This window comes from Thermobia domestica, chromosome 13 (genome assembly GCF_964235325.1).
Source record: "Thermobia domestica chromosome 13, izTheDome1.hap1.1, whole genome shotgun sequence".
Classification (NCBI taxonomy): domain Eukaryota; kingdom Metazoa; phylum Arthropoda; class Insecta; order Zygentoma; family Lepismatidae; genus Thermobia; species Thermobia domestica.
Genome location: NC_137466.1, coordinates 131,441,811 through 131,455,463, shown reverse-complemented (window position 1 = coordinate 131,455,463; position 13,653 = coordinate 131,441,811). Strand labels below are relative to the sequence as shown.

Genomic DNA, 13,653 nt, shown 5'->3' with positions numbered 1-13,653 from the left:
AAATTAATTGGATTTCTGATATGTTTCGCAGGAATGTGCATCATATCGAAAATCATCACTATTGTATAGAACTTCTGAATTCAATGAACTTTGTTCTGGAAATTCAATGTTCGTTTATGATATGCAGACCCAGACACATGCCAGACGTTTATCAATCGAGAAAGAAAGACATATGGCTTGGGAATGTATTGACACGTCCCAACATATTGCATGTATTTCTTAATGAGAATCACGGGTGAAACATTATGTTCTCGTAGCTGTTTGTATCATTAAGAAACAGCGATTAAGTATCTGATTTTTGTGGTCAGCGGTTGTCAAATCCCTTGAAAATAATTGATTCGGAATTATGGAACCCAGTTACCCTCTGAGAATACATGAGACGTGAAGCTACAGCTTATTGTGTTATCCGAACCACAAAAGCTATTATTGGGAATCGCAAGGTTTCTTCTTCACTAGATGTGTGGATTCTAACCGTAAAGGTGCGAGAGAGCTCGTTGGGAAAATTTATAGAATAATATTGTGATGCTACGGGAATAAATACACTCACTAAAGAAAACGATCAAGTGTTTAGATTCGTTGCGAAGCTGAGTAGGAATTGACGGACCTAAATCGAGTACCATATCCAAAATCCTAAGGAAATACCGAAATTCTCGTAGATCATGGTATCAACATGTGACACTTTCTTGGGACATCCACAATGTTGGTAATCAACTATTCACATCTGACCACTTTTAAACGCATCTGTCCAGCCGTTCACTTTTCCCCAGCTATTGCATCTACCATCGTAGTTTGATAATATGCTTCTGCACATGTTCTGAAGTTTGAGAACTCGCCATAGAAAGCTCGATAACTGCTCACTCACTGCACTTTCTTGTTACAACCACCTAACGGCGCAGACAACATTTATCTGTGATTCGTAAACAACTGGCAAATACATCTATTTGAAAATTTAAAGTCCTTTCGAAATCTGTATCTTCTATTCGCAGAATTTTAAATGGGTTGGATGTTCCCTTTGTGCAATATTGTGAATTTAGTTTAACCTCATGGAATTTGTTCGTTTAATTTAATCAACAATTCAAAATTTCATAAACCACTACTGTCGCATAATTTTGAAATTTTTCGTCTAATTACGGATTCCCGAACAACTTCGAGATTTTTATACAGCGTCGTTAGAATAGCTATAACAGCTAAATGACCAAGTCATCTTATATAAATGAAGGAGTGGACACATACTCATTTAAGAATTTTTTTCAAAATTGAATTATCTGTTTATAAAGCCCCTCTTCTGGAGAAGACAAGGAGTAAGAAGCGCTGCAAGCCTCCTAAGTGGGTCAATGACATGCGTATGCGCGATACCTCATCTTGGTATTTTATTAGACAGTGAGGCAAAGTATTTAATCCATGCCTATTGGATAAGATCAATTGCCGGTTCTCAATGGAAATATCTGCTTTGTGTAGCTGGACTACATCGTCTATTGGTATCAGTAATGTATAGCCTACCTTTTCTGTCGGAGGGAATCCTTTGGGTTATCTCTCAAATAAGCGACTAAATCGTATCCTTATATTAGGGAAATACTTGCTTGGGAGCCTGTGCGGTACCTCTTACGAGGAAGGTCCATAAACCGTGAGAGTTGAATTTTGATGAAAGTTTCTGACAAGCTTCAGTTCGAGTTGCTAAGTAACGTAGTAATAGTCACTCGATGCGCAAATGCTTCATTGAGCTGCTACACCGACGCCATCTTGAAATCCGGTAGGCAATGTCCAAGAATACTCTTTTGACACAAAAATAAAAAAAGCTTTTGATAGATCTGACTTCAGTATTGTAAACCTAGCTAGAGCATCTATATGCGGGAGTACTTCCAGTGCATGATCGCCATTTTGAAAGGCGCCATATTGAATCGTGGTCAAATATGACAAATGGTAAGGAGGTCATGTGGGGTATCAAATAGCACTGGAATTTACTCCTTAATCCATTTCCGTAACCAAAGTTTAAATATATGTTTTCACTTCAGAGTTAAGAGCTCTCTCGCTCACAGGATCATATAAAAACTGTGTGAGTTAGACTTGTGTTATGAAATGCAGTCGTGTGAGCATTTGCAGGGTTTTAACTAATGCAGTACAATAGCCACTATACCAATCAGATCTTGAGACTAGTGAGAGAAATCGTTAATTAAATTGAAATGCCTGTAGTAAAAAATGGAATAGCCGTATGCTACAAGTTATACCTAGTTCAAAGTGCCATGGAATAGACTGCTCGTCGATATGAAACACATGCCTAATAGTACTGACGAGCAGAGAATACCAAAGGGATTGTTTGGATATATATTAGAAAATGACATAAACTGGTGAATATTAGGTAAACGACCAAAATGGTTCGGATTCCACTATAATCAGTAGGTCCACGGCTCCTTTAGCGTAGCAGAGATAAGTGTGGGACTTGGACTGAATCAAACCAAAAATCTATTTTAGGCAATTTTACGTGGTCCGTTATAGTGTGTTAAGTTTTCTTCTCCAATCTTGAAACCTTAGGCAATGACCATCGTTGTTGCAGAATATTGCGTTCTTTTCCAATACTCATACTTGACAACCTATAATTTACCGTGCATATTACGAAATTAAAATACTTTAATTTATTTATTGCCAGTTTGTCTAAATACAATCGATTTATTGCTGACGCATTGAACAATTAAGGGGAATTAAATTATCAGTTCACAGCCTATTCTTAGAATATACACCTGGAAACTTAGAATTCAGTTCTCTTGTGTCTGTTCTGCTATTAGTGATAGGGGAATGCATACACACCTGCTAAGAATAGATGGCAATTAAGATTATTACAAGATTCAATACCAAGTTGCAATCCATAAAACAAGCCTCTTTCTTGCTTTTTTCTTCAATATTAAATAATTAAATATCTGCAACTTTGCACCTTTAGCGATAAAACACTTACTTATAATAAGGACAAGACTAGTTTTCATATCAAAGCTGTGATAAATAACTAATTGTAGCAGGTGTTCATTTGTTCGGTGTACAAGTTATATGGCAGAATTTTCATAATGAAAATGCATTGTGTTGTATATCAATTTTGTGCGCCAGTCCTAAAGAACATGCTTGCATATCCATGGCAGAAATGTGGGTACATCACAGGAGCAATAGTTGGTTCATTTACAAATGTTCTGCAGCAGTGTCGGATTTACGTATAAGCTAAACAAGCTATAGCTTAGGACCCCATACTCATGGTGGCCCAAAAAATTCAAGGAAAAAATTGAATGTACATTTTCAAAATAAAAGAAAAACAATAAATGAAGTAACATCTACATATAGCAACATTGCTTCGTTTGTCTAGACCCCTATGATGTAAGTAATGGGGTCCCTTCTGCTAGTCTGCTTCGTAAAATATCATTGGTTTCTTCATTTCTGTATATAGGATTCTACGTTCATCTGGACATATTAAGGGTGCCATTATCTTCAGTAGCTTAGGGCCCGACCAAACCTAAATCCAGCTCTGTTCTGGAGACTAGTAGAAAATAGTGTGTGTTGTCATGAAGATTGTGACGAAAGTGCATTTGTTAAGTGTTTGTACTGCTTCACGATACTGTGTGCTAATCACTTCGTTTTGGATCTCCATCAGCAGAACTGAAGAACAAAAAGTTAGTAGGTTAATATTTGCTACTCAGGTTCATATTTGCATCAGTTTATATTATTTTTCTATTAATTTTCTAATAACTTCAAGATATATTCTTGTAAAGTCATATGTGCCGTTGCATCTAACTTATATTACAGCATTTAAATGCTATGCATATTTGCAACACACATAGACTCATATATACAGCACACTTTGAAATAAATATGAAATAAATATAATTTGTTACAGTGCTGCAATTCCATTTTTCACTACAGGAATTTCCATTTAATTAAGGATTTCTCTCACTAGTCTCAAGATCTGATTGGTATAATGGCTATTGTATATCAAGTGACTACTACTGCATTAGCTAAAATCCTGCAAGTGCTCGCACGACTGCATTTCGTAACACATTTTAATTGCACAGTTTTTATATGTTCCTGTGAGCGAGAGAGCTCTTAACTCTGAAGTAAAAACATATATGTAAACTTTGGTTACGGAAATGGATTCAGGAGTAAATTCTAGTGCTATTTGATACCCCACATGACCCCCTTGCCATTTATCATATTTGACCGCGATTCAATATGGCGCCTTTCAAAATTGCGATCATGCACTGGAAGTACTCCCGCATATAGATGCTCTAGCTAGGTTTACAATACTGAAGTCAGATCTATCAAAAGCTTTTTTCATTTTTGTGTCAAAAGAGTATTCTTGGACATTGCCTACCGTTTTTCAAGATAGCGTCGGTGTAGCAGCTCAATGAAGCATTTGCGCATCGAGTGACTATTACTACGTTACTTAGCAACTCGAACTGAAGCTTGTCACAAATTTTCATCAAAATTCAACTCTCACGATTTATGGACCTTCCTCGTTAGCGCATGTGGAACGACAAGTAGTTTGTGAGGTCAGGATTGGATCCCCTTTGTGTTATCCAGGGTTCCTGGTTTAGATTGGACTCTACTGGACTATGGTCAAACCCTGAAATTCAGTAAATTAGGGCTATGTTCTCCAAGGGGAGGTGAGCTTGCATTAAAATGTTTGGGAGCTGCGGGAGCCGACTTAGTCCATAAGGGAATACGTGCAAAATCTAGGCTGCGATACAGACAGTTCAGGAAATTTATTCTGAAATCACCTGTAGACAATCTACTGACTGATCATACTGGTAAACCCGGTCTATATATGTAAGAACCACTCAATGGTCCATGTGAACTTTGTGGGGGACAAACACCGTCCTTGTGGGTTTTCTCGGGGTTCTCCCGTTTCCTCCCACTATCTTCATTCCACCATTTCACTCATTCCTCATTATCACCGTATCCTTTAGCCTAACTGGTATAACCATGGGACGTTAAACTTAAAGATTTCATTTCATTTTTCCCCTCAATGGTGTCAATAGTATAAGTAAACACTCAATTTATCTACACAGTGCGGCGGTGGCTCAGTAGAAAAGCGTTCACCTCTCGTGCATGGTTCGATCCAATCTCGAGTCAAGTAAACTTTGTGGTGGTAAAATACCGTGTACATGGAATTTCCCGAGTTTCTCCCGTTTCCTCCCTCGAAATTTCTTCATTCCACCATTCCATCCATTTCTCATCATCATCGTCTCTTTTAACCTAGCCGGTATAACCCTTGGACGTAAAACTTACAGATTCCATTTCATTTGTTTTCCATTTATTCATGTTGGTGTATAAATATGATGTTATAAATGCGCGTTTCCGTTGTAATTGAATATTCATAATATACAGGCTTATACTAGGAAAATTTTCTTAATACTAAAGTGTTTTTATTTTGTACTGAAACATGCTATGAAATTAAAATTAGTTGTAAAGTAGAAAGGAAATTTGTAAGTTCTATAATATATTATTATATTTTCAGTCAAAGTCGTTAAAGTGCTAGATATCATACCAACAGTTGACAATGTGATAGGGAACTAAGGTGCTAGAACATGTGTATCGTCTGAGGTAATTTGCAACAACAGCGTGTGAATATATTTTTTCATACAAAATTCAAGAAACAAGCACAGCATAGGAATTGCAAGGAATATGAAAACCGAGGATACGTTGCGACGCGTATGGTACGAACTTGATTTAGATATATGTGTGCACGTGTAACATATAAAAAACACACTACCTTCTACTTCTTTTCTACAAACAACTTTGAATTTGCGTATCATTTCATTACAAAATAAATAAGTATTAGTTCATATCATCTTTCCTCAATTATTTGCTCCTTATTCCATTAACTAAGCTGTTTCTAAGTCTTAAATGAAGAGGTAGAGGAAAATTATGAGAAAATAGAAGAACTTATAGACAGGAAGAAGAGGAGTACATGCGTAATTGTAATGGGAAATTTCAATGTAGTTGTAGAAGAAAAACATGAATGTAGACTCGTAGGCAAATTTGGTTTAGGCGAAAGAAAGTAAAGGGGAGAGGGACTAGTCAATTTCTCAACACAAAATGCACTAGTGATTTGGAACACTTGGTCAATCAGCACAAGAGAAGAAGATATAGCCAATAGCCAGAGGAAATAAGATATACTATATTATGATTCAGGAGAGGTATCGGAATAACTTGAAGAACACGAAGACCCTTCCCGGGCCAGACATTTTTTCTGATCATAGTCTTGTGCTGGCCGAAGTAGATATTCAAATGAAAAATATAGGCAGAAGAGAAATGGGCAACAAAGTGTTGAATATTGAAAAGTTGAAAAACGAGGAAGTAAGAAATTTTTCGTTGAAAAATTCGAAGAAAAATACTCAAAAGATAAAGGGTAGACCCAGGTAGTAAATGACGGTAGGAACATATTACACTTTGCATACAGCAGGCTGCAGAAGGAGTAGTAGGTTTCCGCGAACACAAAACGCTAATTAACCATGGGTTACGGAACAGATGTAGAAAATTAGGGAAAGGGAGATGTGAAAACAGGTTGATACAAAAGAGGCCAGAAAGATAAGTTTTTCAAAAGTATTTTTCAAAAGAAAATGCGAGGACATAGAAGAATTAGAAATAGTTTCGAAATATGAGGAAAAGGGGAAATTATGGAATGTACAAGGAGATGAAATTATGGAATTTCAGAGGAAACAAGGAGCTATTACGATGGCAGTAGAAATAAGAATGGGAAGGTAGTCAGCCAGAAAACTGAGGTCATTGGAAGCTGGAAATAGTATGTTGAAGATTTATGGGAGAATAGAAATACACCCTGTAGCTTGAATGTTGAAGTAGAAAGTGAAGTAGGCGAGGACGACAAAGGGTTTAGGATAGGTGAATTTGAAAAAGCTATATCCGAGATTAGGAATGGAAAGGCAATCGGGATAGATAATATACCAATCGAATTCATTAAAAATATGGGAGACATGGGTAAAAAATAATTGTTTCGGTTGTGAAATGAAATATATGAAACAGGAGAATGGCCCAGAGACTTCCCGAAAACAATCATGATACCGATGACAAAGAAATCAAACCCAAAGAGATGTGAGGATTATAGAACTATTAGTCTCATATCTCATGCAGCTAATATTTTGCTCCGAATACTAAACACAAAGTTTTATGGAAGAACAAAGGAAAAAGTTGAGAAGGAGGGAGAGGTAAGGGCACAAGAGATGCAGTTGGATTATTAAGGATGAAAGATAAAAGGATTAGAGAAAATGGAAAACAGGTGTATGTTGCATTTATAGGAGTTGGATTGAACGACAGAAAATGAAATGAAATCTTTGAGTTTCACGTCCCATGCTTATGTCGGTTAGGCTAAGGGGGACGGTGGAAACCCACGCACGATGGAATGATAGAAAACTCAGAAGAAACTTATATATGAATCAACAACTAAGTGTTAGGATAGGAGAGAAACTTACAGAGGAAAGTACAATTAGGAGAGTTCGACAAGGATGCTGTCTCTTGCCAACATTGTTTAATATCTATTTAAAGAAGATAGTGAAAAAGAGCCTACATGATGAACACCGCATTTTGGTACTAGGTAGAATGATAGAATGTACAAGAATTGCAGACGATATGGCGCTTGTTGCAGAACATGAGAAGGAAATCAATAGGGTGTTAGAAAACTTGAGGAAAAGCTTTGAAGAATATGGTATGAAAATAAATGTTAGAAAGACAAACGCCATGCTGATTGGAACGAAGAGGCCTGTGTCAAATATAAAAGTGAGAGGGGAGAAAATAGAACAAGTGAATAGTTTTCGATATCTACGTAGTAGTTTTAGTAATGATATGCAGTGCGAACGTGAAATGAAAGCAGAAAGTCTGTTTTGTTGGATCACGAATAAAAAAATTGAGAGAAAGATTTTTAAAAATATTCCTGTGGAGTGTTGTACTGTATGGGGCGGAAACATGGACATTACGTAAAAGTGGTGAAAAACGACTGGAAACCTTCAAAATGTGGGTGTGCAGAAGAATGGAAAAATAGTTGGGTCAAGGAAGATTCAAATTTTACAGTGGTGATGGATACATTATTTCTATATTTCTAGATTTAAAGACTTCATATTTTAAATTATGTTAAGGAAAGGAGAGACCTGCAATGTTGGAAACGCATGTGTCCAAGAGGACAGCACTAAATGTGCTAAACTCAGTTTCATGAGCTTTCAAACTAAGGTATGACATTAATCATTAAATATCATAAGAATACATTATGCATGTCATGCATTACATATGGTCCAAGCGCATTTCAAAATCTACTTAGTTTTCATAAATTTTCTTTTCCAATTTTGATCCGAATCCCACAATTCGAAATACCATGTGGACTGTACTAATAGGACAAGCATTTTCCTACGTGTATAAAGTTGGAGCAAGTCCAGTCATGGTACAACGGTATCTATCACTACCATCTCTTGCAAAAGCACGAAGGTAAGACTGTATTATATAAAACATACGACGATCTATTATATATTGTATTAGGGGAAATAATTCTCTACCTATAATATGTATATAATAATATTATCTATCAGCTTTGTAGAAAAAGCCTAATGTATTTACGTATTGTGTTAAAAAATTGTAAGACTTATATTCGTATCTAGAATTAATGTCAGATAGAATTGTCCTGATACAAATTTGAGATATCTGTACAAATAGAATGTCTTTGTTATTCTAACAAATGTGCTGACATAATAGAATAAAAGCACACACACATACACTCGAGTGAAGCTAACCAAGCCCACTTCGACAGATATTTGAAACTATCGTCCTAGAAAGTGCTAAAAATTGCTTGTGAATTAAATAATTCCAAAAATGTGCTATCACGGAAAGCCCTGATTTTTTTCTTGGTGGGGCCAGAATCACGCTTAACCCACCACCACAATAATTGGAACCTGCTCCGAAAAAAGTGCTAATGATATGTCCTTCAGAAACAGTCTAAACAAAAATGTACTATCATACAAACTCCAAAATAATGGTCCTTCACTCCAGTCACACGCACAGAATTTTTTATTTTCAAATTCTGATTACTATTAGTTATTATTTTTATTTGTGCACTCAAGTCCAAAATTATTGTCGCATGTCTACATATAGGTTGTTGTAGCAATATAATTTGATAACGAATTTGCCCGGTATTTCTTATAATGTTAGTATGTGTATATGCAAAGACATGTACGTAGCAAATTTCATGTCAAAAGAGCAGTAAATAAGAACATTAAAACCAAAATAAAACTTTTTTGTTCAGTTAGCAACATTTTGTTTTACTTATTCTAATTTTTGTATTTATAATTTTTCCTATAAAATTTGCAACTAATATACATTTTCCGATTATACACATAGTATCAGTATTAAAAGTACCTTGCAAAATCATTATCAATTTATATTCTTACAAGAAGACAGTTATAGATATGCGACAATCATTTTGGACATAAGTGTACATTTGTGGAATACAGTAAGTTACTGCTATTGAACAATTAGCAAAACTGCACATTCATTAAAACTAAGGTTGTTTAAAAGAATACAATAGGTTTAGTTTATAGAATATCAAAATATTTAGTTGTTTGGAAATTTAAAACAATTGCAGCTTACGGTAAACACAGATCAGTTGTACTGTGTGTTTCAGATGTAAAGCATCATGGGCAGTGGCCAATGATGCACGATATTCCGCGTGGCGTTGTCGAATTTCGGACTCCCCTTTCCCTTCTCGCTCGTCCTCCAGTTGAGATTATGACACATACATTGGCAACATTATTCACAATGTAAATGTACTATTCCAGCAAACTCAAGAATTTTGACTGTGCATCCTAAACGTATATATAGTAACTAAATTACTTACCTATTAACTTTTCCAGTGGATATGCTAAACACTCGTCTTCAACATTACTTTCACTATCGTCTATGTCAGTTAATATTTCGTCATTGTCTGAATCTGAATCTTGTAAATTTATTGTTATGGGTTCCAAAAACTGTCAACACAAAAAATAATTCTTCGAGCTTAACTTCGTAGCACTTGAAAGAAAAAGAAAGAAAAAAAACGAAGAAAGAAAATAAAACTTCTGCTGTACTCGGTTTGCTTAAAGACACTGTCAACTATAATTTTGGAGAACAAACGAATTACCACGAAAAAAAAAACAAACGATACACTGATGAATTCTCATTATGCTAGAAGAGAAGTTACGTTCCTACACAACTAGCTTCTTTCTTTCCTTATCTGTTTTCATAAGAAGTAACACGCTTGGGCTTGGTGTAGGTGCCACGAATCCAATCCATCTGATTCCTAAGCAACTCGATATCCTGGAGTTTATTTTGGGTTATGATAATTTATGACACCATTCAGACGCTTGATGCTTTTGGTTCCCTTATAGAGGAGGAAAGAGAGTGCTAAAGGTCGCACATAATAAGGCAGTGGAACGTGAAAGAAAAAAAGGAACAGAAAACATATTGCGTTTCTTCTGTCGGATAAGAAAGAGCCTATCTTGAAGTAAATTTCAAAACAAATTACAAACTTTCCATGCTTTATTCTTACGATGTTATGCGTATATATATGAATCAGATTGCAAATGTATGTAGCCACGGGGAAAAAAACGGCCCTGTCTTTCCAAACTATTTCCAACTCCGAAACGAGGTTCGTCTGATATATTTAATAAACTTATTTAACAGTTAATGCAAATGAGGGACGTTTATAGTGAAATATGAAAATTTTAAAAAAATCTAACATCATCAATACGGTCTATATACCTAATTGAAACAACTAAAATTAATCATATGCTTTATATTCTCATTTCCCTAACTGGGGCACTGTGAACTCGCTACTATATAATTGCATAATAATATCTGAGTTGACATTTTTTCGAGTATTTCCCTTTAGTATTTTAACCTACATGAACACAAAGTCAGATAAACAGACTGCTATAAACAGCATTTGTTTTCTTATGAATAGCTTATTGATTTATGTCTTACAATCCTGTTTTCAACTTCAGTACTGTTAAGATCCATCTTTTGATAAGGTAGCATCGTGAAAACATAATATGTATATAGTATACATGGTGAGTGAAAATGCTTTCATATTCTGAAAGAGGTCATTTGTTCTGTTTTTAATGTGTGAAAAGCTTTCCTCCCCCTGAAAGTAATGTTCTCCTAGAACAAACTGCTGATTACACCCCTGATTCTCCTGTAATAAAAGTTGAGTTCCAGTTCCAAATGGAAGAAAAATCCACTGGAAATTAGATGTGGGACTCAACGCTCGTTTTACTAATTGTTTTATATGGAAATCCTTAAAAGTGTATCATAACAACCAGTTTTCATAAAAAGATGTAGTTTTCACGTATGTGTTCGTAATTTTTTTTCTACTTGGTAAAGTGAGCAGTTAATATGCTAGTACAATATTGCTAATAAGCGCCTCTGGTATTGCCAAGATTCGCAGTAGCGCGAGAAGTCAGCGTGCAGAACTACTTTCCGCGAATTGTCAACACCACTCAAAGCCAATTGGACGCCGCGTGAAGCTAACTCAAGGTCATGCAGCTTATCATTTGAAACACACAATGATTTATTGTTTCAATCGCATTTTAACTGTCAAATATTAATAATATTAATCGAAACTATGAAAAGGAAAAAGTTAAACCAAACACCTTTATGAGCTGTCTATAATTAATAGTTGATGTAGATAGACATTTTATAGTCGTTCCATTTAGTAAGTAAAAATGGTGATAATGCGTTCAAGGAATGTAGCAAATTAGATGCTAAAGGTAACCAACGATTATGCAAACTCTGTGAAACCAAAGTAAGAATTAAAAGGTGGTTGTTACCAGATCAACTTTAATGAAAGCGCAAGCATTAAAATTCAACCGAAACAAGTGACATTCCAAATACTACAGAAGATAAACAATGTGAATGTATTTCTTCTGAATTTCTTAATATGTTCTATGAGGTATTGTGTGCTTTAAAAAGTGAAGTGAGTTATTTAAAAGCTGCAGGCGTCGAATTACGATCCAACGTCAATCAAGTAAGCAAACAAGTTAAGTTTGCAGTACAAGGAGTAAAGACATAGGTAGTATATGATAGTAGTAATGGTAAACCTAAAATGTTGGAAAACAAGGAAATGACACTAAAGTACGAATTTCAAATTATAAGTTATAAAAGAAAAATGTAAAGTGTATATGGCAACAAAAAGAAAAAATGGTAGGTTAAATACAAAACTTAAAATCCAGACAGGTTGCGATAATAAGTACGTATTAAGTACGTATAATAAGATATCCAAGATAGATAGGTACAGGAAAATGAAATGAAATCTTTGAGTTTTACGTCCCACGCTTATGCCGATTAGACTAAAGGAGACGGTGACTATGAGTGAAAATGGTGGAATGAAGAAAGTGGAAGAACCCCGAGGAAACCCATACGGTGTTTATCCACCACAAAGGTCACTTGGCAGGGACTGGGATCGAACCCAGGACCCCAAGCACCACAGGTGAACGCTCTATCACTCAGCCACCGCGGCCCCTACGTAGGTAGAAGATTACGGGAAACAATACCATCTACGGAAGTTTGCGGGGAAGGTAAATCTAGAGTTTCAAGAAGGAAAATCCTAGAAAGTGCATGGAATGCGATATAAAGGTCGAAAAAATGCGACATTAATGAATGGTGCAAACGACATTGCCAATAACTATGCAGGAGTTGTTATTTCTGAAAACAACAAAGTAGACCCCAATGGATAAAGCATGATAGCGAGAAGAAAAAGAGTTGTAGTACTGAAGGAAAGTGACTATAGGAAATGTGGAATATACCTAGATAACCGGCTAAGTGAACAATTTAACTGTTGCGTGGTTTCAAACCAGGGGCGAAAAGGAAAGAAATTTTAGTCATACATTGCAGAAAATAGCAAATTGAGTTCCGAGGTTTGTGTGGTAATTAAATAGGACTAAATTACGTTCCTAGAAATGAAGTAGGTAATGCACTGAAGGAGGCAAATAAATGTTATCCCTGTTGGAAAGACAAATTTAAGAATAATGACAATACCAAACAGGGTCGATTTTTCTGAGCTTTATGTGCTAATGAAAAAATTCTGTCACAAAAGGAAAACTTTGGAAAGAGGTAGAATTTTTAATGCTGATGTAATAGGTATAAAGGTAGAAAGAAAAGGATGAGGATTAACATAGCATGCTTTGCACTTCAACAAAATAGGTAAAATGAGAATAGAGAAATTATGCAAATACTTGTAAAAATAACACGAATTTTCGAAAACGTTACTTCTTTAAGTTCGTTACAGTATATAGTAAAAGATAAGGCTATTGGTAAACAAAGATGTAATTGTACAGGCAGTGAAGTCCATATAACACAAACAATTTTGGAAAATCCAAAATAATTCAATTGTAGTAAACAAAATTGAGAGCGCGGCACCCAATGAGTACAAAACATTCGAAAATGTTCCCGTTGTGAAAAGCAAATAACTGTGATGATTATGTTTCGTGAGAAAACATCTTGTAGAGAACTAAATAGAGCTAACCAAAATTTTATACAAGGGCACAAGAAAAAGAATATAAATTTGTTTAGAAAGTTATTTAATTTTAAGGTGAAAGATGATGAGACAGTAAATAATAATGCAGGTGTTCGAATTAAGCAATCTAA

The 13,653-nt window shown here is 35.4% G+C and overlaps 1 protein-coding gene across 3 annotated transcripts in view; it reads left to right on the top strand.

Annotated features, from left to right (window-relative positions):
- The window catches only part of LOC145668509 (sodium-coupled monocarboxylate transporter 1-like), a 252,034-nt gene that overhangs the window by 190,686 nt on the left and 47,695 nt on the right, over positions 1–13,653 (top strand). The gene's annotated exons all lie outside the window — the stretch shown is intronic.